The sequence below is a fragment of the Pinus tabuliformis genome, chromosome 2_2 (assembly GCF_031772625.1).
Source record: "Pinus tabuliformis cultivar Carrire ecotype Pingquan chromosome 2_2, CPIR1, whole genome shotgun sequence".
NCBI classification, from domain to species: Eukaryota; Viridiplantae; Streptophyta; class Pinopsida; order Pinales; family Pinaceae; genus Pinus; species Pinus tabuliformis.
Window position 1 is genome coordinate 785,038,731 of NC_142300.1, and position 23,843 is coordinate 785,062,573.

Sequence of the window (23,843 nt, forward strand, 5' to 3'; positions counted from 1 at the left end):
GGGCTAACCAACGCAAGAGCTTCTACGATGGCCTCCTTAATTCACTGAAACAATCTCTTAGCTTCATCACTCCACCTATACACGATGTCTTTCTTCATCATTAGCTGAATGGGACGCACTATTTCCGTGAAGCCTGAAACAAATTTCCTAACGAAATTAATCTTCCCGAAAAAAGATTGCATTGCCCTTTTATTTGTAGGAGTTTGTATTCTCATGATGGTCTCTGTTCTTTTAGGGTCAATAATAATTCCTTCCTTGGAGAGGATATGACCCAGTAGCTTCCCTTCTGTAACTACGAAAATGCTCTACTTGGGATTCAACGATATTCCGTATCTTCGGCATCTTTCGAAAATCTATTTTAGGTGATAAATATGATCACTTTTGCAATAAGAATACACAATAATTTCATCCATGTAAACCACTACTGATTTGTTAATCAATCCTCGAAAAGCTATGTCCATAGCTCTCTAAAATGTGGCGCCTGCATTAATAAGTCCAAACAGCATTTTACGATATGCGTAGATGCCCCATTTAGTGTTGAAGGTTGTCTTAAGTTGATCTCCATTTGACACCAACACTTGATTATATCCTGAAATCCCATCCAATAGGGAAAACATTTCAGACCCAGAAATGCATTGAAGAATGTGTTCCATAGACGGGAAAGGATAGTTATCCTTCTGCGTTTCTCTATTCATGTTTCTGAAATCGATACATAATCTGATGTCTCCATTTTTTTTCTCACTAGCACGAGATTGACTACCCAGTGGGTGTGCCTAACCGGAAAAATGATTTTAGTGTCCAACATTTTGTTTAATTCTTTCTTCACCAATGGTTCCAGCTTGGATGCATCTTATGAGCTTTTGTTGGTAGGGCTTAACATCCTTTTCCAAAGGAATTACATGCTGCATGATGCCGATATCGAAGGTTTTTGAGTCGCCATATGTCCATGCAAAGACGTCCTTATACTCTTTAAACAGCTTAACAAACGCAGCCTTTTCTTGTGGAGAGCATCCTAAGCCCAAGTTGACATTTTTCGGGTCTTTTTCGGTTCCAAGGTGACCGAATCATACTTCATGGATGAGCTATGCGTTTTGCAGTTAGTCAACGTTTTAAATTTATCATGTAGGTCATAAAAGTGCTCCATCTTGACAACTGACTTGGGAATTATATTGGACTGATCTTTTTCCTCATCTTCACTCTCATTCATAAGCCTATCATGCTCTTTTTCATCAATGAGTGCATTTTTGAATGTCTTCTCGCAATGCAAGAACTCAAGGATTTGCTCATCACCTTCGAATACCTGCCAATTTGAGATGTTATCAGGTACGGATGGTCTGAAAATCAATTCAAAAAAATATTTATTCTTGTTTAATCTAAGGTCAGGCAAAAGTTTTGAAGCCATACCAGCCATCAGATCGGCATCTTGGTTTTGCCCTCGAGGTATGTGTGTGATATTAAAAGAATCAAAATGGTTAATTAAGCTCCATACCTCATGTTGGTATCTTACCAGGTGTGGCGAATTGCAATGTATCCTTTTCCTTACCTGGTCGACAATTATCTGTGAGTCACCAAAAACTTTAAGATTTTTCACCTTCATATCAATGGCTTTCTTCAGGCCCTGCAGCAAGCTTTCGTACTCTGCCATGTTGTTGGTGCACACGAACTCCAATTGGCTGGCCATCAATGTTGGTTCCCTTATGGGTCAATGAGAATGCTTCCAACACCTACGCCCTCTATGTAGTTAGAGCCATCAAAGTAGAGTGTCCAAAATATAGAATCTAATGTTACATCAATTGAACTACTTTCTACGAAATTAGTCCTATCATCTACTATAATACAAGCTAGTTCATTAGTTGGACGGCAAGGAGAGCTCCCAACTATGTGTTCGTTGCAGTTTCTTCAACTATCTCTGCATGGAATTCTCCAAAATAGGTTTCCATGGCACAAATGTCGAAACTATAATTCCCAAGGATAGAGTTGGTAAACATTACAGGTTCATTGGGGTCGTTTAGTTCTGTCACTACATACTTCATGTATCTTTCTCGATCAACTCTCAGCATATCACCTTTTCCTTTCTGAGGCAACAAGAGATGGGACCAATCAGTTGAGAAATATCCATTCAAATTTGCTAACCAATCCCTACTAAGAAGCATTCCATATGCCTCGGGTATGTCAACTACCACTATGTCAATGACTTGCGTGTACTGTGGTTTGGTAGTCATCCGAATCAACACATCTTTCAATTCTCCAATTACTTTTACATTCATTCTGTCCAGTTGCATAATTCAAGTTCCAATTTTCTCAGGCATTGCATGAAGTCTTTTAGCAATAGCGTAAGGCATAACAGTGGACGAGGCACCGGAATCTACCAGGCAATTGTGTACATTCATGTTGAAGATTTCAAATGTGATAAGGAAAGGTGGAGTCATGGATTTTGATTTCCTTCCTATCATGGCTGCACTGACATCTTGGGGCGTTCGATTCATTTTTGACAGAGTGGCTTCCATGGTTGATGGCGTTTGGGATGTACTGGAGGTACTAACAAGTCTGGACACCGAAGTTTTGGTTTGACTACTTGGATTGGTGGGAGATTTGCAATTCCATTCATTCATAGCTTTCAAAAGCAAATCTCTCTGCTGCGTTAACTTTAACAAATCGAAGTATGTGATATTAGCTCGAGATTTCTTAAGATCATCCACAATGTTGTAATCAATGTTATAAACGGGGTAGGGCAGAGTAAACATACCGGTCTTGCCACTCTTAGGTGGGAATTTACCATTTTGAGTTGCCTTCATTGCATTTGGTGATGTATTATCCTTCTCTGGATAGCTCACGACTGGAGTACTCTTGGAATTACCACTAGGTTTGTTCTTCTCAACAGGAACCTTGGGAGTGGATGTCTTCGAAGGGCGAACATCTCTCTTTGTCTGGTCTACAGGCTTCATCACATCCGCAAGTGGCCCTTTACTTCGTGTGTGGATTTCATTAGTGTGAATTTCTTCTATACTATCTTCTTCATCATCGTTCCCGTTTGCATAGAAGTCCCACAGTACATTGACTTGAGATGCCTCGTCCTTGGGCTCTTCTACTTCGTAATCTTCCTCATCTTCCTATTCTTGCTCCAGATCTGCTATAGGTTCTTCTTTGGTAAGAAGCGATCCGATAAGAGCCAGGTCTTCCATATTTAAAATCCCTTCATTAGGTGCAGCAGGCAATGCAAGTTGACCATGACCACCTTCTGTCTTCTTACGATAGAAAGGTTTGAAGGATTTTCTGTTGTTATTATTTCCTCCATTCCCATTTGTACTCTCTCCACAATTCCTTTTCATATCGATGACTGTGTTCGTCAATTTCTTAATGATCTAATGCAAACCTTCCACATTTGTGGTGTCATTTTCTTTCATCTCAGTCGCTTTCTTATCACTCCCATTATTCTTCTTTGATGATTGAGAGGCTTTCTTTTCTTTGGTCATATGATGACATGCTGTGATATTGATCATTTCATTCTCAACTTTTAATACTTCATCAATGGCACCCTGTAAGGTTTGTGCATTACTCCTTTTGACCCACATCGCAGTAGGGACAAGGAGAGTAGTGATGTAGAATTCGATGAGCACCTCATCAGTAGGTCTAGCATTAGCCGAGATTTTGTTGATCAAAGTGTTGAACTGGATGTTAAAATCCTTGACCTTTTCTTTGGTTTCCATTTTTAAACATGATATTTCTAAAACCAAGGCCACAGGTGTCTTATCATTGCCAAACTTGTCTAAGAAGGCCCACTAAAAAGCATCCCACGAAGTGATCAATCCTATTCTCAAGCTAAAGTACCATGTGGATGCTGCACAAATCAGAGTAAAAGGGAATAAGCAACATACCACATCCTCATCGGCTACCCCCAGCATGCGCATGGCTAGGAAGAAAGAGTGAATATGGTTATCAGCTATGTCTCCCCGCTCAGGGTCGAATTTGGGTAATACTCTTTCACGTTCTTGGGTAAGGCATGCTGCTTCCTAGGTACTACTACAACATCCTATCCAAGCCAGGGAGGGAGTCCTCCTAGAGGGGGTGGGGGTTGATTCCCACCTGGAGGAGGCGTTGGAGGCTGATTCCCACCTGGAGGAGAAATGTTAACCATAGTATGATTTGGGAAGTTTTGGTTGATGGTCTCCTATGGGCGTTCTTTGTTAGGATTTTCCAAATCAAGCCAGGGATGCCTGTTTCCTTGATTTTCTGAGCACGAATCACCTCTAGAGATGGGATCTTCAGGAATTTCCTCCCAAGGAGTGTCGATACTTTGTAAGGACTATAGCACAATATCTTCAAGAGAAAGGGTTGCAGATGTCTCTTCATTTATGGGAAAGATCCTTGGCTTTCTTTTAGCTGTCAGAGGTAAGGAATGAAAAATGGGGAGCTGAGAGAGGGAACGAGCGTAGGCACAAGTAAGTGCTCTAACTGGTTGTTCCTGAGTGACAGGATACTCCCACAGTCTCTCTTCCTTGGGTGACCCAAACAAGGGACTTAGAGGGACATCTGCTTCTTCGAAATGAGGCTCTTCCAAATGGGCGGAAGGGTCTTTTCGACCTTTACGATCCATACATTAATCTTTTCGAATCCATGCGTGACATTTATAGATGAAATCCTGAAAGCTGTGGACGGCGGTTCAGGCCCTCCTTCTAGCGCCAAATTTGTTGACACGACGAATTTTCGTGTGCCAACAAAGGGGAACCAACCCAATCGCAGACCCTGATTAGATCTGCTTTCATTTGGAATGGCTAGTTCCGACGGGTTTTAAAGGATCCTGTAAACTGTTATAGGTGTTGAAAGATTGCTCCCCAGAGGAAGACTTCCATTAAATCAACAAATGAAACAACTAACCTATATGCACCATGCTCTACCTATATTAATTCTACCTACTTGTGAGAGTCTTAACTATTCTAATTTATCCTGTAAGAGCCTAATTAAAAGAGATTAAACATCATATATGGATTCCAGGTCCCAATGAATCAATTACTAGGTTCATCGATGAACAAGGTTGTATTTAAGATTAATTGCAGTCTAATCACTCGTAAAAGAATACACATTCCTTTTCCTACAATTCAAACTTGCAACTTATGTTTAATATGGTTTTGAATAAGAGTCTGCTCATGAGTTCACCATGATAACGAATTATACTCGGATAACTACGACTAGTCATAAACTGTTTTTCATTACTGTGCACAAAACAAAACATATATCCTCATGCCAGTGACAATACTCTCATTCTTAACACAAAAATTGAAACTGTGAAAGGCTTCTTCTTGACCGAAATAGTCTTCTTTATTAGCATAATAAAATCGACCCCTCTTCAGCCAAAAAAAAGTCCTTCACCCATATCCAGAGGTAATACTTATGCCACAGGAAAGCTGACCCTCTGTCTCCCCTGACTTTCCACCTTCCTATTCTTTTTAATATACAGATTAAAATATACAAACATAGAACGGTCAATGAAACTGCTGACATGTCGAGCCCACATTTGCTGGAGCGTTTTATTTCCTGGAGGAAATGAATGGATGCTAATGGAAAGAAGAATGTCTGCAAGCCATCTCTTCACACCTGTATCGACTGAACGTTATTCCCTATTATTTCCTGAAGGAAAATGAAGACACTACGCTCATCATCAAACATATGGCATGATTTAAGGTGTATCTGGAGGTAACAACAGCTTGATGGATCTGCGTTGTCAGGAGTAGCTCCACTTAACATAGAGCGTGCCTCCATTATGCATTGTGGTGGTTCCATATCCCTTTCTTGCAGAGTATGTCTTTGCAATATCGACATCGATGGTGCAGAGGTGTCATCTAGAGTCCCCAAAGCAACGCAAGAACCCTTATACCAACATCTGTTCTACTTCCTGTCTTCTCAGAATTTCAGGGCATCCTACCCCATTCTATCCCAAAGCCACGACACATGGCAATGAAAATCCAGCTGGTAGAGGTATCATGTGGACTAGGCATGTTGTTCCTGCGACAATCATTCAAAGGTTGCGTTACTGATCCCTTTGCATCTTTCGTTGCAACCCTTCATGATGCTTATGCATTAGCTCGCCGACCTCACTTTTCTTCTCTTGGTCCTTGCCTGCATGAATGATCAGCATTAGCTATGATTATGAGAGATATGACAAAAATGCCTAAAACAAACCTTACCTTCATAAAAACTTTCATAAAGAGACAGACTCTGCAACTGGGGGTTATATGAGTCCTTCCGGCTCTAAATCTCAAGAGGGCGCAATGATTTTTTGGGGACTAATGATTAAAAGCAGATTGCAACCATAATTAATAAACCATTGAACCGTTCAGCTTTGAGGACATAATTCCATCTGACAACTATGGTTATCACTCGGAGAGACGAAAGATCAATTCCATCTGACAACTATGGTTATCACTCGGAGAGATGAAAGATCAAACTTCTCAAGGGACCCATTCAAATTTGCCCCCAGAGCAAGTTTTAATAGGGTGGTGGTTGTGGCCACAACAAGAGGGTGAACTCTAAATTTGAATTTGTCACTTACCTCCTAAAAGGAAAACAAGTAAACCTAAATTTGAATTTGTGCAGTAATACTATGAGCGTGACTGTGACTATCCAAAGGATTGACATTCCAAAATCCTAGTGTGCTTTGTACTACTGATTCCTCAAAAGATACGGATTTCTTAGAGAATTCAGGTTTTTGGACTCAGTTCCCTTGCTACTTTAATTTAGTGTATGCATTGATGTCTGTATTCATAGATTCTATAGAAGGGAGAATTCTTTTTGTTGCTTCCAAAGGAAAAGCAATTTGAATATCGTCTGCAAATTAAGTGGATTGAATATTCTACGTATGCCCTGAGCTAGAGTATAATTTTTCCCTTGAACCTTGTCCTTCCAGTAATTTTCCTGCAAGGTGTTGTTTACTTTGGATGGCTTTTACTGCACCAGAAAATTTGCATCTTGATTCTCTTTGTCAATTCATGCATCCTACTATGATGTCATTTTCGAGATGCAAGATAGTTTGTATGAAATACAACAAGAAGGATGGCATTTGTTACTCTTGTTGATCCCCTTATAGTGTGTTCCTAATACCAATTGAAATAATCTACTGTGTTTTTTATATCTCCCTGGCAATGGTGCCAAAAATGATAGTTATTTTCATAACCTCTCTAGTCCCGGAGAAATGGTGAAATTAAACGTACATTTCAAAATCGACCTGAGATTTATGTCTTCTAAGATGCCATGCAGTGTATGTGAAGACCACAAGTTTGTGTGTAACAAGTTTGTATAATGAATCTATGAAGAGAAATTGTGATGTTATTTAAGAAAAGAATATGCATTGCCAAGTAATTTCACACTTGCTAGAATTGAAATCATTCTTGTACAGTCCACTAAACTTACATAAACAAGTACAACCACTCTTTGCAGAATTCAACTTGAATTAAACTTGCAGAATGAAATAGAATCACACTTGAAAAATGGAAGTTTAGACTCACATATTTTAACAGAGAAGATAATTACAATCACAAATGAATCCTATGAACAAACATACAAAAGACAATGAAAATATAAGCACTATTCTTCTATTGAGTTGGCCCTACCTCATAAGATAAGCATAAAGATGAATGTAACTTAAACTCCTTTGTATTACAACATCTCAACCAACCAATAGATATAACATAGTTACCGATCAAATAAGAACTATTACTTCAAAACGAGAACTCTAGCAAAAAACCCCAAAAAAACATGAAAAAATAGCTTGAAAACAAAAACTGTTGATTATGCATCACCACTTTTTTTTTAGAGTAAATTCTCAATATTTTTTAAAAATAACAGTAAAAAACAATAAAAGCCATTTTGTTTGGTGCCAAAAACACCTTGAAATCGAGACTTGAATTAAACTTGCAGAATGAAATAGAATCACACTTGAAAAATGGAAGTTTAGACTCACATATTTTAACAGAGAAGATAACTACAATCACAAATGAATCCTATGAACAAACATACAAAAGACAATGAAAATATAAGCACTATTCTTCTATTGAGTTGGCCCTACCTCATAAGATAAGCATAAAGATGAATGTAACTTAAACTCCTTTGTATTACAACATCTCAACCAACCAATAGATATAACATAGTTACCGATCAAATAAGAACTATTACTTCAAAACGAGAACTCTAGCAAAAAACCCCAAAAAAACATGAAAAAATAGCTCGAAAACAAAAAGTGTTGATTATGCATCACCACTTTTTTTAGAGTAAATTCTCAATATTTTTTAAAAATAACAGTAAAAAACAATAAAAGCCATTTTGTTTGGTGCCAAAAACACCTTGAAATCGAGAAGTGTTGATGTTGGAATAACGTTGTTGTTGTTGTTGTTTTTAAATGGCATTATTAAAAAATTATATGACTAAAAAATCTTTAAAAACAAACACTTGAATAAAAAAGTCACTATACCAAGAGTAATTTATTTTTTAAATGTTAAAAGTATAACTATTTTAAAATCGACACGAACCCTACAAAAAAAAAAAAAAAAAAAAAAATAACAAATAAGTAGATAAATAAATAAAAATGAAAAATACAAAGCAAAGCAAAAATTAAAAGATAAAAAAAATTAAAAGTAAAACAAAAAAAAATGATAAAAAAATCAACAACTAATAAATAAAACGATATATTAAAACATAAAAATAAAATAAAATAATGACCAAAAATAAATATGGAATATCTTTCCAGAGAAATCATAACGTAGTTTTTAGAGTCCACATGCTTCCAACCACTTACTATGATTCATCATCAAGACAAAAATAATATATATATATATATGACAAAGCAACACATAAATAAATAAATACTAAAAAAACAAATAAATAAAAGTGAATTAGATAATAAAAAAATAAAAAAATATATATTTAAATACAAACTAAAAACAATTTAAAGAATATTTATATCACCAAGTTAAAAATAAATAAAAAATAATGTTGAAAAATCATTAAAAAAAATAAACAAATTTTTTTATTAAAAAATATAAACATTATAAAAAAATTAAAATTTAAACCTAATATAAAATACAATAATTATAATAAATTTTAAAAAATTAATTAAAATTTTATAGTTAAAAATTATTTTTAAAAATATTAAAAATTCTTTAAAAAACTTAAAAATAGGGAAAACATATATATATAATTTATAGAAAAATATTAAAAAATCCAATAAATATATAAATAAAGTGAATTAGAAAATAAATAAAAATAAAAACTAGTTTTTAAAATAAATAAATAAAAATTAAAAAGACATTTAAAAATATATATATATATATTTAAAAAGATAAAAATTTAAAAGAAAAAGAGTTAAAAAAATAATATTAAAAAAGACATTATAAAAATATATAAAATATAAACCTTACAAAAATTTTAATTTTATTTTAAATGTTTAAAATTTAAAATTTTAAAAGTTTTAATCTAATTTATTTATATAAAAAGATTTATTTATTTATTTTTTAAATTTGAAAACAAAATCGGCCCCAACCCCCCAGCTGAGGGTCGATTCCTAGAATTGACCCTTGGTCGGGCGGGAGGGCAGCCCTCAGTCAGGCGGGGGCCTTGAGGGTTGCTCGCTAACCAAGTTGGCCTCCCTACTGCTCGACCCTAAGGCCCCCGCCTAGCTGAGGGTTGATTCTCAGAATCGGCCCTCAGGACCCCGCCTGGCCGAGGGCTGATACTCGGAATCGGCCCTAAGCCAAGCAGAGGCCTGAGGGCACCCCACGGCTGGGTGAGTTGGCCTCCCTACCACTCAAGCGGATGCTAGGGCCAATTGTTTTTTCAAATTTTAATAAATATATATATATAATTTCTAATTTTTTAATATATAAATAAATTAGATTAATTTTTTTTTTTAAATAAATTATAAATCTGAAAAACTTTTAATAAATTTTTAAAATTTTGTATTTTTTTTTAATTTTCTAATTTAATTTATTTTTTTTTAAATTCTTTTTAATGGTTTTTTTAATATATATTTTTAAATAATTTTTAATTATAAAATTTCAAATTATAAAACTTTAAATTATAAATTCTTTAAATTGTAAATTTTTAAAATATAAATTATTGAATTATAATATTTAAATATATATATATATATATATATATATATTATTTAATATGTTTTTAAATAATTTTAGATAATAAAATTTTAATAAATTTATTTAAATTTTTTTTATTTATTTGAGAATTTTAATTTTAAATAATTTGTTTTTAAAATTTAATTTTATTTAAATATTTGGTCTATTTAAATATATATATATGAATTATTAATTTTTTTTTAATTTATTTATATTTTTTATTTGTTTTATATTTTATAAGGTTTATATTTTTTATTTTTTATTTTTTACAATGTTTTTTTTTAAATAATTATTTTCTTTTCTTTTCCATATATTTATGTTTTTTCATTTTTAACACGTTTTTTCTTTTGAGTTTTATTTTTTTAATATATATATATTTTTTTTATTTAAAAAAATAGTTTTATGTTTTTTCATTTTTAACACGTTTTTTCTTAATCCGGATTGGTTCTTCAACTTGTCCTGACGATGAACCACACTGGTTTTTAATCAGCTAATCCGGATTGGTTCTTCAACTTGTCCTGACGATGAACCACACTGGTTGGTTCGAAACGCGTCGACAAAAGATTGGTTATGTGATTTTGCCGAAGATTATCTATACAACGTTTTTTCTTTTGAGTTTTATTTTTTTAATGCTCTTTATTTTTTAATTTTTTGAATTTTTTTAATATATTTTTTTATTTATTTAAAAAAAATAGTTTTTAGTTTGTAATTAAAAAAAAATAAAAAAAAATAAAAATATTTGTTTATTTTGTAATTATTTAATTCACTTTTGCTTGTATTTTTAATCAATTTTTTTTTTTTAAATTTCGCTGAATTATATTTTTTTTGTTTTTCCTATTTTTTTTAGTTATTTTTAGAATTTTTATATATTTCATCTATTTTAGTAATTATTATTTTTTTATGTATTAAAATATTAATTAACTATATATAAATTTATAAAAAACCTTAACCTTAAAATATTAATGTCATTATTTTTTTTTTTATTTTGCAAAAATAATTAAAATTTTGATTTAAAAAAAAAAAAAAAACACTGCAAAAAAACAAAAAACATATATTTTGAAATCCCTTAAAAAAACCATCTTAGAATGAAAAACAAAAAAATGAATAAGATAACTTGAACAATTGTTAAATAATCAACATTAAAAAAAAATGTGCACACTTAAGACATCAGAAAATTTTAAGTGTAAAAAATATGCCTTGAAAAAAATTGATGATTTTCAAAATTCGCATGAAAATCACAAACATTTAAAAAAAAAAATTATCCACACTCAATACATTAGAAAATTTAAAGTGTCAAAAATAAGCCCTCTAAAAAAAGAGTTGATGCTGCATCAACACTTTTCAAAATTAGTATGAAACTCGCTCACATTTTAAAAAAAATGTTCATAAGAAAATTTAAAGTGCCAAAAATACACTAAAAGAAAAAGGGGTATTTTTAATCACCACTTTTCAAAACTTGATGATTTTTTGCTACCTCAAAAAACTCAGTACTAGGTAATTTTCTCGTTTGATCGGTAACTATATTATATATTATTACCGTGGCCAAACTTATCTTAAATACATCAATGCTTTATATATTAAACTGTCTTCCTAATCAAGAAAAGAACAATAAAAATTTGAACAAAAAAGTCCTAAATGAAAGCTAGTCGAAAAACAAAGATTATTGAGTAGTGTTTTTAGAAGATGGTTTGTTCTTATTTAATACAATCAAAATGTTAACCAATTGGAATCAATATAAGAGCCTAAAACGCAGTTTGTTGCTCCCAATCAACATTACTTGCCAATCCACCATCATGCCCAAAAAAGGGAACAAGAACACGCTTTGTATCAGTGTTCAAAACATATGCCACATGGATCCGTAGCACAATAACTTCCAATATGTTTCCACTATGCCCCATTATTTGTTGCTCAATCTTGTAATCAACTTTACGAGGTTCGGTAATATCATCTTTTAACCTTTTTAATGCAGTGCTCCACCTTTGGCACCTTATTGACTATAGGTGCTATAGTTGGTGCAATTGTGAGTGACTACATCCCAGACTAAATGGGTCGGAAAGGGGTAAGTTCCTGGCTATTGTCACAAGTCTTGAAAATCATGAAGATCGAATATTGAAAAAATACCTTTCAGGATCGATTTTGGTTTTGAATGTCATCGGTTTGAAATGGAGCTAGAGTAAAAGACAAAAATTCAACTTCCAAAACAACTAAAGCCACCGACCCAAATCTCCCAAAAAAAAAAAAAAAGCAATGGTTGAAACCATTGGCCAACAACAGAATGGCCAGAACATAGAACACCAACAACTCAAACCACCAGAAGGCGGAGTTGTAAGACAACAAACACCTCAAAGAAACCAAAGTTCCAAAAGGGCAAAGGCAGCAAACAACATATGCATTTCAAATTTCAAGAATGTAGGAGTAAAAGAGTATGAAATGCAAGTTTAAGCACACAGACCATACACAGAGAGATGACCTCAGTAGGAAGAAACCATCGGAAAGAAGTCCGAGACTAAAACCTGAGATTTTAGCCCCCTAAAAGGAAAGACATTGTCACTCTGACCTAGAGAAAGAGTGAACCTGAATTTGAACCTATGCACTAAGACTATGATCGTGACCTCCATTAAAGACACTATGTACTCCATGAAAGAGGGTGAACTCTGAATTTGAATGTCACGTACCTCCTAAAAGGAAAAATACTAGACCTGAATTTGAATCTGTGCAGTAATGCTATGAGCGTGACTGTCACTGCCAAAGGATTGACATGTTGGGGATTTTTCTGGTAAAATCCCAAAAACACACAAACACACTGCACATAGAGACAATGCTCTGTTTTTCTCCAGGATCTTTTGCACAGGGAAGCTGTTTTTGACTTAGAGAAACAGAGTTTTTCTACACCCCAAAAAAAACTTTACATACATCAATATGACTGCCTGTTACAAAAAAAGAGGTCTTCCTCTTAACAGAGGGATTACTGAACTGCTGTTACACAAAGGTCTTCCTCACATAGAGGGATTCACCAACACTGCTTCAGATGCAGTTTCACAAACAATCAAAAGAGTCTTCCTCTTAACAGAGGGATTCACCTGAGACTGTGCTGAAGAGCACCTTCCTCTTGACAGAGGGATTCACCTGAGACTGTGCTGAAGAGCACCTTCCTCTTGACAGAGGGATTCACCATGACACTGTGCTGAAAAGCACCTTCCTCTTTAACAGAGGGATTCACCAAGTGACTGTGCTGAAAAGCACCTTCCTCTTCAATAGAGGGATTCACCAAAAATACATTTCAACCAACAAGAATTTACTCTGTCTCCTCCTGAGATTTTACACTGTTGTGTGTAAAAATCTCATTTACATTTACTGCTATAAAAACAGAGTTTTACATATGCTGCTGTAATAAAAATATTTACTTACATTTACTGTTGTAAAGAAATTTTACATATACTCCTGTAAAAAGAACTTTTACATTACATTCACTGTGAGGTGAAAAACCATTTCTTTACTCACACCATTTACACTGTTGTGTAATACAATTCTTCATCCGCTCACAACTTGCTTCCCTTCGTTTGAGCAACCAGCCACAATACATTTCAACCTCTCTCCTTTATGTTTCGCACTGTTGTGCGTTATACTCTCCTTGCATCACTCAATCTTCATCTTCGTTCCCTTTTTCATTCACACCTTGCACTGTTGTGCAAAAACTAAAATTTCTTTTATGAAAGTCAACCCAAATCTATGCACTGTTGTGCGTCTCCCTTCATTTTTTTTTACTGCCGCAAGCTTTTCGTTTTCCTTCATCCCATGTGCAATGAACATCAAAAAACATTACTTCCGCGAGCCCCCTCTTTCATTCCATTACACACACCTCATATACGGATGAGCACAACCAAAACATATATCAAAAACATTAAAAAAAATAGGGCGTTGACTTGCCCATACCATTCTTTAATTGGCCATGCTTCCGTGCAAACAAGACTTAAAAACATTTACCAACTTTTACCTACAATTTACAGAACATCATAAATTTCATTCATTCCTTCACGTGGGCGGTCAGGTAATAAGGTTCAGGTAGGTTGAAGCGGATCCATGTGCGTTGACCAAATCGGACGCATTTCGCACACCAAACTCACACAAGCCAAACGATGTTTACCGCCCGGGGAATGGGCAGTTTTGGGTTCGTACTGTGGACGCGTGGCTGGAGCTGATTGTGTCGGAGGCCCTCTGACAGAAACCACTCTTCGGCATAAGCGGTGCGGGGGAGTCTGGCTGTTTTGCGAACGCGGTTTGCTGCCGGCACTGTTCAACTGTTGGCGTCCACCAATACTGCACGCAGTTGGAATTAATATTCCAACACTCCCCTTTAATTTCAACTGCTGGGCGTTCAGACATACCCAAACACTTCATAATAATTCATAACTTTTCTGCCTATTCGTATCAGCTTTCCTTTCATCACTTTCACTGCTGTAAAATAAAATTTTCTTACATACAACCTGATTAGATTCGCACTGCATTTCAATCTCCCAACAAAACAGAATTTACATAACTCTTTTTCACTGCTGTGTGAAAAAATAAAATTTACTTTTACTGCTGTAAAAGTCTTCTGGTTTCATTTACTCTGCTCAGGTTGCTGCATATTACATTTCAGAGGGATTAACAACAAAAAAAAATTTCATTTGCGCTCTGTTGCGCTGCAATACATCCTCCACAACAACAAAAACATTTCCACTTCTGCATACTGCTGCATGCCTGTTACTATAGTTCAGCAATAATGATAAAAAATTACAGGCTCCCCTTAACTGTATGCATCATCTTCTTTCAGCAAAGTTTTCTCAAAAGAAACTTAGATCGGCTGGAAAGCTCAAGGGACTTTCGCACTGTATTTCCTTCCTTCTCCATACTTGTGTAACTTTCTTCTTTTGCATGGGTCTAGCTTGCGTAGGAGCCCATGTTAAGTTACAATCACGTGCCATATGCCCAATGTTATGACACTTGAAGCATTCAACATTGTTCATGAATAAGAATTCATGATTTCTTCTTGCAAAATTGTTTCTTGGAGATTGTCGGAGACTACAACATCTATCTCTATGAAATGCTCTACAGTCTTTTGCCATATGACCAAAGTTTGAGCAAGAATAACAATAACCAAAAAATGAACTTTGGTACCTGGGAGATGGAGGTTTCCTTGATGTACTTCTGAAGCCTTGCTGCCTTGAGATCCTTTGATGATAACCATTGCATCTTGCCTCTTTGACATCAGCTACATTTCTTCTTGGAGCTGGTTTTCTACTTGGAGTAGGATTTCTTCTATTGTAGCCTTGATCTTTCTCCTTGCCTTTGCTGGAACTAGGAGCATCACAATTTATTTTTGGCTTCTTCACATCTCCTTTGCTTAAAGCATTTTCATTCTTGTTTGAGAGTTCACCTACATACCCAAGTCCCGATTTATCAGATGGAGATCTGTGATAGCTGAGCATGTCATCCAAGGCTTGAGAGCTCTTCATGATTTTGTTCATCCCTTCAACCTTTTTCCTGAGGAGGACAATCTCTTCTTCCAATTTTTCACACTCATTATTCTTCTTTGCAAGTTGTTCCTCAGTTTCTTCTTTGCTACGAGTAGCTTCAGCTACTACTATTTTAAGGGAGATAATATCTGACTTCATTTTGGAGATTTCTGCTTGACTGCTCTCCATTTTCTTTTCAGCTCCTTGTGCCTGCTTCCTGGCTTCTTGTAATTCAGACTTAAGGGAGGAGACCTCTACCTTGTACTGTCCAATCTCTTCTACAAGCTTATTCATTCTCATGTGCCTTTGTTCAAGTTGATTTGATAACATATCTTCCTGCTTCTTTGCTTTATTCAGTTGATTTGTCATTGATATGACTTCTTCATGATGCTTCCTTTTGCTTTGATCAAGTTCCTTCTTAATCTTGGCGAGCTCTTCATCCCTTTCTTGTATTTGAAGCTTGATGAGGTCAACCTTCTCATTTTCAGCTTCTATGATGGGTTCAGAATTTCCTTCTTGACTAATGGTCATGGTCAATGCTCCCTTTGCATGAAGGTCATGAAGTCTGTCCCATATATCTTTTGCTGATGAATATTTTCCTAAATTCTTCTTTACAGAATCAGGCAGTCCATCCAAGATAGTCTTTGCTGCCTTTGCATTGTGCTCCTTGGATTCTCTATCCATCTTGCTATCATCAATCACTGATTCCCAAATTTCAATCCCTTGAGACTGTAAGACAGTCCTCATTTTTATTTCCCACATATCAAAATTTCCATTAAACCTTGAAGCCTCAAATAGAATGCTTTCAAATAGATTATCTTCTATTTTAGTAGCAGAGGGAAACACATCCTTAGGAGGATTAGAGACTTTTTTCTTTGACCTTGCCAATTTTGCACTTTTCAAAACACTTAACTGTGTATCTAAAATAACTGACTGTTTCCAACAGCTACACAAAAAAAACTTTGAGGAATACCTGGGTTCTTTTGCCTGAGACTTCACTCTGCTGGAGAAGATTTACTGCTGCAACAAGAAACTCCTCCCTTCAGCGTCTTTAACACCTTTAAAGAGCTTGGATCTGCTTTGATACCACTATTGGGTATTTTTCTGGTAAAATCCCAAAAACACACAAACACACTGCACACAGAGACAATGCTCTGTTTTTCTCCAGGATCTTTTGCACAGGGACGCTGTTTTTGACTTAGAGAAACAGAGTTTTTCTACACCCCAAAAAAAACTTTACATACATCAATATGACTGCCTGTTACAAAAAAAGAGGTCTTCCTCTTAACAGAGGGATTACTGAACTGCTGTTACACAAAGGTCTTCCTCACATAGAGGGATTCACCAACACTGCTTCAGATGCAGTTTCACAAACAATCAAAAGAGTCTTCCTCTTAATAAAGGGATTCACCTGAGACTGTGCTGAAGAGCACCTTCCTCTTGACAGAGGGATTCCCCTGAGACTGTGCTGAAGAGCACCTTCCTCTTGACAGAGGGATTCACCATGACACTATGCTGAAAAACACCTTCCTCTTTAACAGAGGGATTCACCAAGTGACTGCGCTGAAAAGCACCTTCCTCTTCAACAGAGGGATTCACCAAAAATACATTTCAACCAACAAGAATTTACTCTGTCTCCTCCTGAGATTTTACACTGTTGTGTGTAAAAATCTCATTTACATTTACTGCTATAAAAACAGAGTTTTACATATGCTGCTGTAATAAAAATATTTACTTACATTTACTGTTGTAAAGAACTTTTACATATACTCCTGTAAAAAGAACTTTTACATTACATTCACTGTGAAGTGAAAAACCATTTCTTTACTCACACCATTTACACTGTTGTGTAATACAATTCTTCATCCGCTCGCAGCTTGCTTCCCTTCATTTGAGCAACCAGCCACAATACATTTCAACCTCTCTCCTTTATGTTTCGCACTGCTGTGCGTTATACTCTCCTTGCATCACTCAATCTTCATCTTCGTTCCCTTTTTCATTCACACCTTGCACTGCTGTGCAAAAACTAAAATTTCTTTTATGAAAGTCAACCCAAATCTATGCACTGCTGTGCGTCTCCCTTCATTTTTTTTACTGCCGCAAGGCTTTTCGTTTTCCTTCATCCCATGTGCAATGAACATCAAAAAACATTACTTCCGCGAGCCCCCTCTTTCATTCCATTACACACACCTCATATGCGAATGAGCACAACCAAAACATATATCAAAAGCATTAAAAAAAATAGGGCGTTGACTTGCCCATACCATTCTTTAATTGGCCATGCTTCCGTGCAAACAAGACTTAAAAACATTTACCAACTTTTACCTACAATTTACGGAACATCATAAATCTCATTCATTCCTTCACGTGGGCAGTCAAGGAATAAGGTTCAGGCAGGTTGAAGCGGATCCATGTGCGTTGACCAAATCGGACGCATTTCGCACACCAAACTCACACAAGCCAAACGATGTTTACCGCCCGGGGAATGGGCAGTTTTGGGTTCGTACTGTGGACGCGTGGCTGGAGCTGATTGTGTTGGAGGCCCTCTGACAGAAACCACTCTTCGGCATAAGCGGTGCGGGGGAGTCTGGCTGTTTTGCGGACGCGGTTTGCTGCCGGCACTGTTCAACTGTTGGCGTCCACCAATACTGCACGCAGTTGGAATTAATATTCCAACATGACATTGGAAAAGTCTAGTGTGCTTTGCACTACTGATTCCTTGGAAGATATTGATTTCTTAGAGAATTCAGGTTTTTTGACTCATTTCCCCTGCTACTTTAACTTAGCGTATGCATTGATGACTATATTCAAAGGTTTCATGAGTTTGCAGAGAAAGCGAAGGTGGAGTTGTCATCTTCTTCTCAGACAGAGATTGATCTACCATTGATCATGATAGCCGCATCTAGTGAAAAGCATTTGAATGTGACAATAAACACCATCATGTTGACGAGAAGTTTAGATTTCCCTTAACTGGCATGGTTTATAATTTTATGCTGGAAAGCAAACATTTGGCTTACCATAGACATTGGGCGCTAGAACTGGTGAGTAACACGAAAAATGGTGGGCAACGGTTTGCATATTGAGAGGCAGGGAGAAAAAAGAAAACCCTATACATTTCATGGCACGCAACATCTAAATTGACAAAGATGGCGTCAGGTAGAGGTGCCAAGTGCAACGAAGCACATGCATGTGGGGACCGGAGGGAGTGAGTTACGAGCGAATTTTTCCGAAACAACCCATACCGAAAGTTACAGGACACAGGTGGAATGGGTTTTTGAATTCCTCAGGATGAATACCGAGAAAAGAATGGTAGTTACGAGGGCATTTTGCTGAAACATCCCATGCCAAAAGTTACAGGACACATGTTGAAGGGATTTTTGAATTCCTCCGGAAAAATACTAAGAAAAAAATGGTAGCAGCAGTATAATTTCGATAAGCAAGAGATTTGACAGTGGATTGCAAACTGAATGAATTGCTAAAGTGAACATATATACAATATGAGCATATGTCTAATGGTGATCCTGTTTGTTGTATCCCAAGTTCAGAAGACAAACCCCTGAAGTGTCTGGTTGGATATTATGGAATGTCCCTGCTAGTTGAAAAAATGCACTCGCTCGTTGGATGTTTTGGAATGTCTTTGTTCGGTGAAAGGCCGGGCCAACCACCTCAAACTCCACCCAACGCAGCAAATCCAATGTAGGCACAAGTAAATGGGGAAATTGAATGCAGATCATGCCAATCCAATCCAACAGTTAATGCAACTCAAATCTCCACTTGTTCCAGGACCGAGGTTGAGATTTTTTTTTGCACGAGCCAAAACAAGGAGGTAGAAACAATCGAAACACTGATTGTTGATTGTTTCTATTACTAGCTCGCTATCAACTCAGAAACCAAGCAGGCCACTAATACTGTTACTATTCGATTCCCAGTTCATTGGTTGACACATTGATGTGTTCGATCTCCTTTGGTTGTCGACTAATACCTATGTTTTCTTCCGATGTGATTAATTTCATGATGCATGCTAAGTAGATTCATAGAATAGTGGTTGATTGAGATTTGATAGGTTGTTTAATGGTATTTCTATCTCTATCATTTCATTTATTGGTTCGATAGCTATTCCATGGGAATATGTATACAAAAGCCATGGCTATTCAATGCGAGAACAATCGGCGGGAGGAATATTGATTGCAAATACACTGAATGAATGAATGAGCTAATTTGTCATTCTGTCATGGGAGATACTGAGTACAAGCTGAGAATCTGTGGATCTGTGGTGGGAGATAACAATAGGTTTTTGTCGAGCTCAACAAGCTGAACATGTAACATTACATCCATGTGTTCTGAATGCCATTCTCGAACCCACTAGCGGGTTTGAGATATACCCCTGCAATAAATGCCATTCTCTAGCCCCAAATTCGAGGTATAGTCCTACACTACAATGAGGTTTCAAGAATAATTTTGATAGGTTGTTAATGGTATTTCTATCTCTGTCATTTGATTTATTGGTTCGATCGCTATTCCATGGGAATAAGTATACAAAAGCCATACACCCCTGCAATGAATGCCATTCTCTAGCCCCAAATTCGAGGTATAGTCCTACACTGCAATGAGGTTTCAAGAATAATAAGTTGTCGCATATCAAAGGTGGCAAGTAGATAACTAGCATAGCACATGTTGTTTTTCAACCTAAAAATTTAAATAAATACAAAAATTAATGAATACAAAGATTAATGTCCAAAACTATTTACCACTTAACATCATATTAACACATTTTTTTAATGAATATAAAACCATGTTAAATAAATGAATTAGTAACACATTTTTTTAATGAATATAAGACCATGTTAAATAAATGAATTAGTGGACACTAATTTTCTAAATTTGATATTCCTAAATTCAATCATAAAAATATATATTTACTTAAACTTTAAATATTTATAGCTTTTTAAATAATAAAAAAAATAAAAAAAATTAAAAATCATATAATATATATTAAAAATGAATAAAAAACATCATATTAAAAAACTAATTTTACACTAAAATTTCATTATGATATTAATTTTTTTTATAATATAAAATTATATACATTTTCTCATGTTATATCAAAGGTGGCAAGTAGATATATAGCATAGCACATGTTGTTTTTCAACTTAAAATTTTAAATAAATACAAAAATTAATGAATACAAAGATTAATATCCAAAACCATTTACCACTTAACATCATATTAACACATTTTTTTAATGAATATAAGACTATGTTAAATAAATAAATTAATAGACACTAACTCTGTAAATTTGAAATCCCTAAATTCAATCAAAAAAAATATATATTTACTTTCACTTTAAATATTTATAACTCTTTAAATAATAAAAAATTTAAAAATCATATATAATATATATTAAAAAACAATAAGGAAAAATCACATATAATATATATTAAATACTAATTTTATACTAAAATTTCATTATGATATTAATTTTTTTTATAATATAAAATTATATACATTTTCTAATGTTATATATTTAAGATATTTTAAATAATAAAAAATTATATATAAATATATATTAAAAACAAATTTTACACTAAAATTTCATTATGATATTAATTTTTTTTATAATATAAAACTATATACATTTTCTAATATTATAATAATATTAATTATAGTAATCTATGACAATAATTTCTAATTAGATTAATGTACTACATTAATATTGGTTTATTAATACTTTTGTAATATTGATTATAATAATTTATGAATATAATTATTTTTAAATTAAATTAATGTACTGCATTAATATTAATTTATTAATACCTTAATATTAATCTAATGTATTAATAGAATAATTTACTAGAATATATTTCATAATTAATCCATTAATAGAATACTCTACTAGAATATACTTCATTCATACCTTCGTATTAATCTATTAATAAAATAATTTACTAGAATATATTTCATAATTAATCCATTAATAAAATACTCTACTAGAATTTACTTCATTCATACCTTCGTATTAATCTATTAATAAAATAATTTATTAAGATATATTTTATTAATATATATTAAAATTGTATTATATTACATTTAATACATTAATATGTCAATATTTTTTCTAAATATTTTTCAAAGTGAAAAATACATTTAATATATGTACAGAGTACATTTTTTTTTGAAAAAAAAAAACACTAATTTATATTATGTACCAAAAAAATTATACCTCCATCTAGTCATCATAATTAGGATAAGAAAATATCCATACCAAAAGTATTATGCATAAATAAACCTCACAGCATGAGGGCTCATAAGAATCATCAAAAACATAAACATAGATATATTGTCATATATGTATCTGTCATAAAGAGGCGGCCTCTCTGAGCTTTGAAAAACAAAAGCCAACAGGGATGAGACCCCTGCCGAACATGACGATTTGCGAGTCTGCCTGCAAACGTTTGCAGTCATAAAACATAGATTATCCATATTTGCAGTTTACAAAAGATACATCTGAAAAAACTGCTCTAGCATGATATCAAAAAGATAACTTTAAAAAGCGTTTGTCTGTAAGCTATTTCATGAAAGAAAACACCAGTGAGTGCTCATTTGTCCAAAGAAAAAACAAAATGCTCTAGATGCATTATTGCTGATGGCTGAGCTGCCAGAAAAGATCGGAGCGGAAGAAGAGAGATGTCATCATCTAATTTTTCAGAAATTTGCCAGAAACCCATGTCCATACTCGCTCCAGCTTTGATGAGGAAGTGATCAGCCCGTGTTACGAATCCTGTAGATAGATGTGGCAAGCAGAGACGGTGTCAAACATAGATTTCAGCATGCGAACTTCATTAAGCAATTGACATCGCTGAGTGTTATTGAAGCAATTTACAACCAGCATGGAATCTCCAAAGATCTGTAGTTTTTGACATCCTTGTTCAATTGTAAAGAGGAACATCCTATTAATATTAATAATTAATTGTAGTTTTTTAATTTTTTTGGAGGCTTTCTTTCTCGTTCATTTTATTTATGCATCTTTGCCTCTCCTCCTCTCAATCATTAAGTCATCATTCGGTTCTGATGATGGTCAGGTTCTGGACTAGAAAAATCTACTAAAATAAATGTCATCATTCGGTTCTGATGATGGTCAGGTTCTGGACTCGAAAAATCTACTAAAATGAATACTGTGAATAAAATTCCAGACTCTAATTCTTCACTATATACATGGATTAATATAATTATTATAATTTTCTTTCCATTTAACATTATTCTTACCTCGTTTATCAATGCTCACTGTTATAATGATATATATTTAGTTTCAAACAATAATAAAGTAAATGTAAATTTCTTATTTAAACAATAAGATTATATCACAAATGGGAAAATTGTAAAATAAACTCGACAAATGTTCATTATTCAACCAAATAAAACTAACAGTTTTCAAAAATAGAATCTAAACATTGCCTTTTCTCGACTGATCGAGTCAATGCTCTTAATTATATTAGATCTATCTTTTCATAGAACAATTATACAGCAATGAAGGTTTCTATTTGCAAAATCAAGTTATCTCAAGTTATCATAATCGAGAGACATTGAACAATAAAACCAATAGATATTTCACCACACAATAGAACTAACAGTTCATTATTCAACATTTCACTTGCAGTTTAGATTAGCTGATTTCAAATAATGTATATCTAACATGTTAACTATTGATTTAATAAATGCAAGTTTAGAAGACTGTTTTATGAATTTTGTATTTTTTTTAATGAAAGAAAGGTGTATTTTTCTTCTGACCAAAAAAAAGGTTTAAAGCACCGATCTCAAAATGTGCAAAAAAATTAAACAATATTTATAAAATATTCGATGAAACTTCATATCTGTGTACATAATTCAGATGGCTCCTCATAAGGTGCCGTAGGTTCTGTATCAATTCATACATAAAACTGAACAACCATACCACATTACACTAATTAAATAAAACATAAGAACAACTACATAAGGGCGTAGATTTAGCAAAATCAAAAGTCCAGAAGTCTAACCAAGAACCTGCATGACCAGTAGGATTTCTACAAGGGAATACCACATTACACTAATTAAATAAAACATAAGAACTACTAGATAAGGGCGTAGATTTAGCAAAAACAAAAGTCCAGACGTCTAACCAAGAGCTTGCATGACCAGTAGGATTTCTACAAGGGAAGCGTAGTAGGATTTCCACGGGAAGAGTAGTCTAAAATAC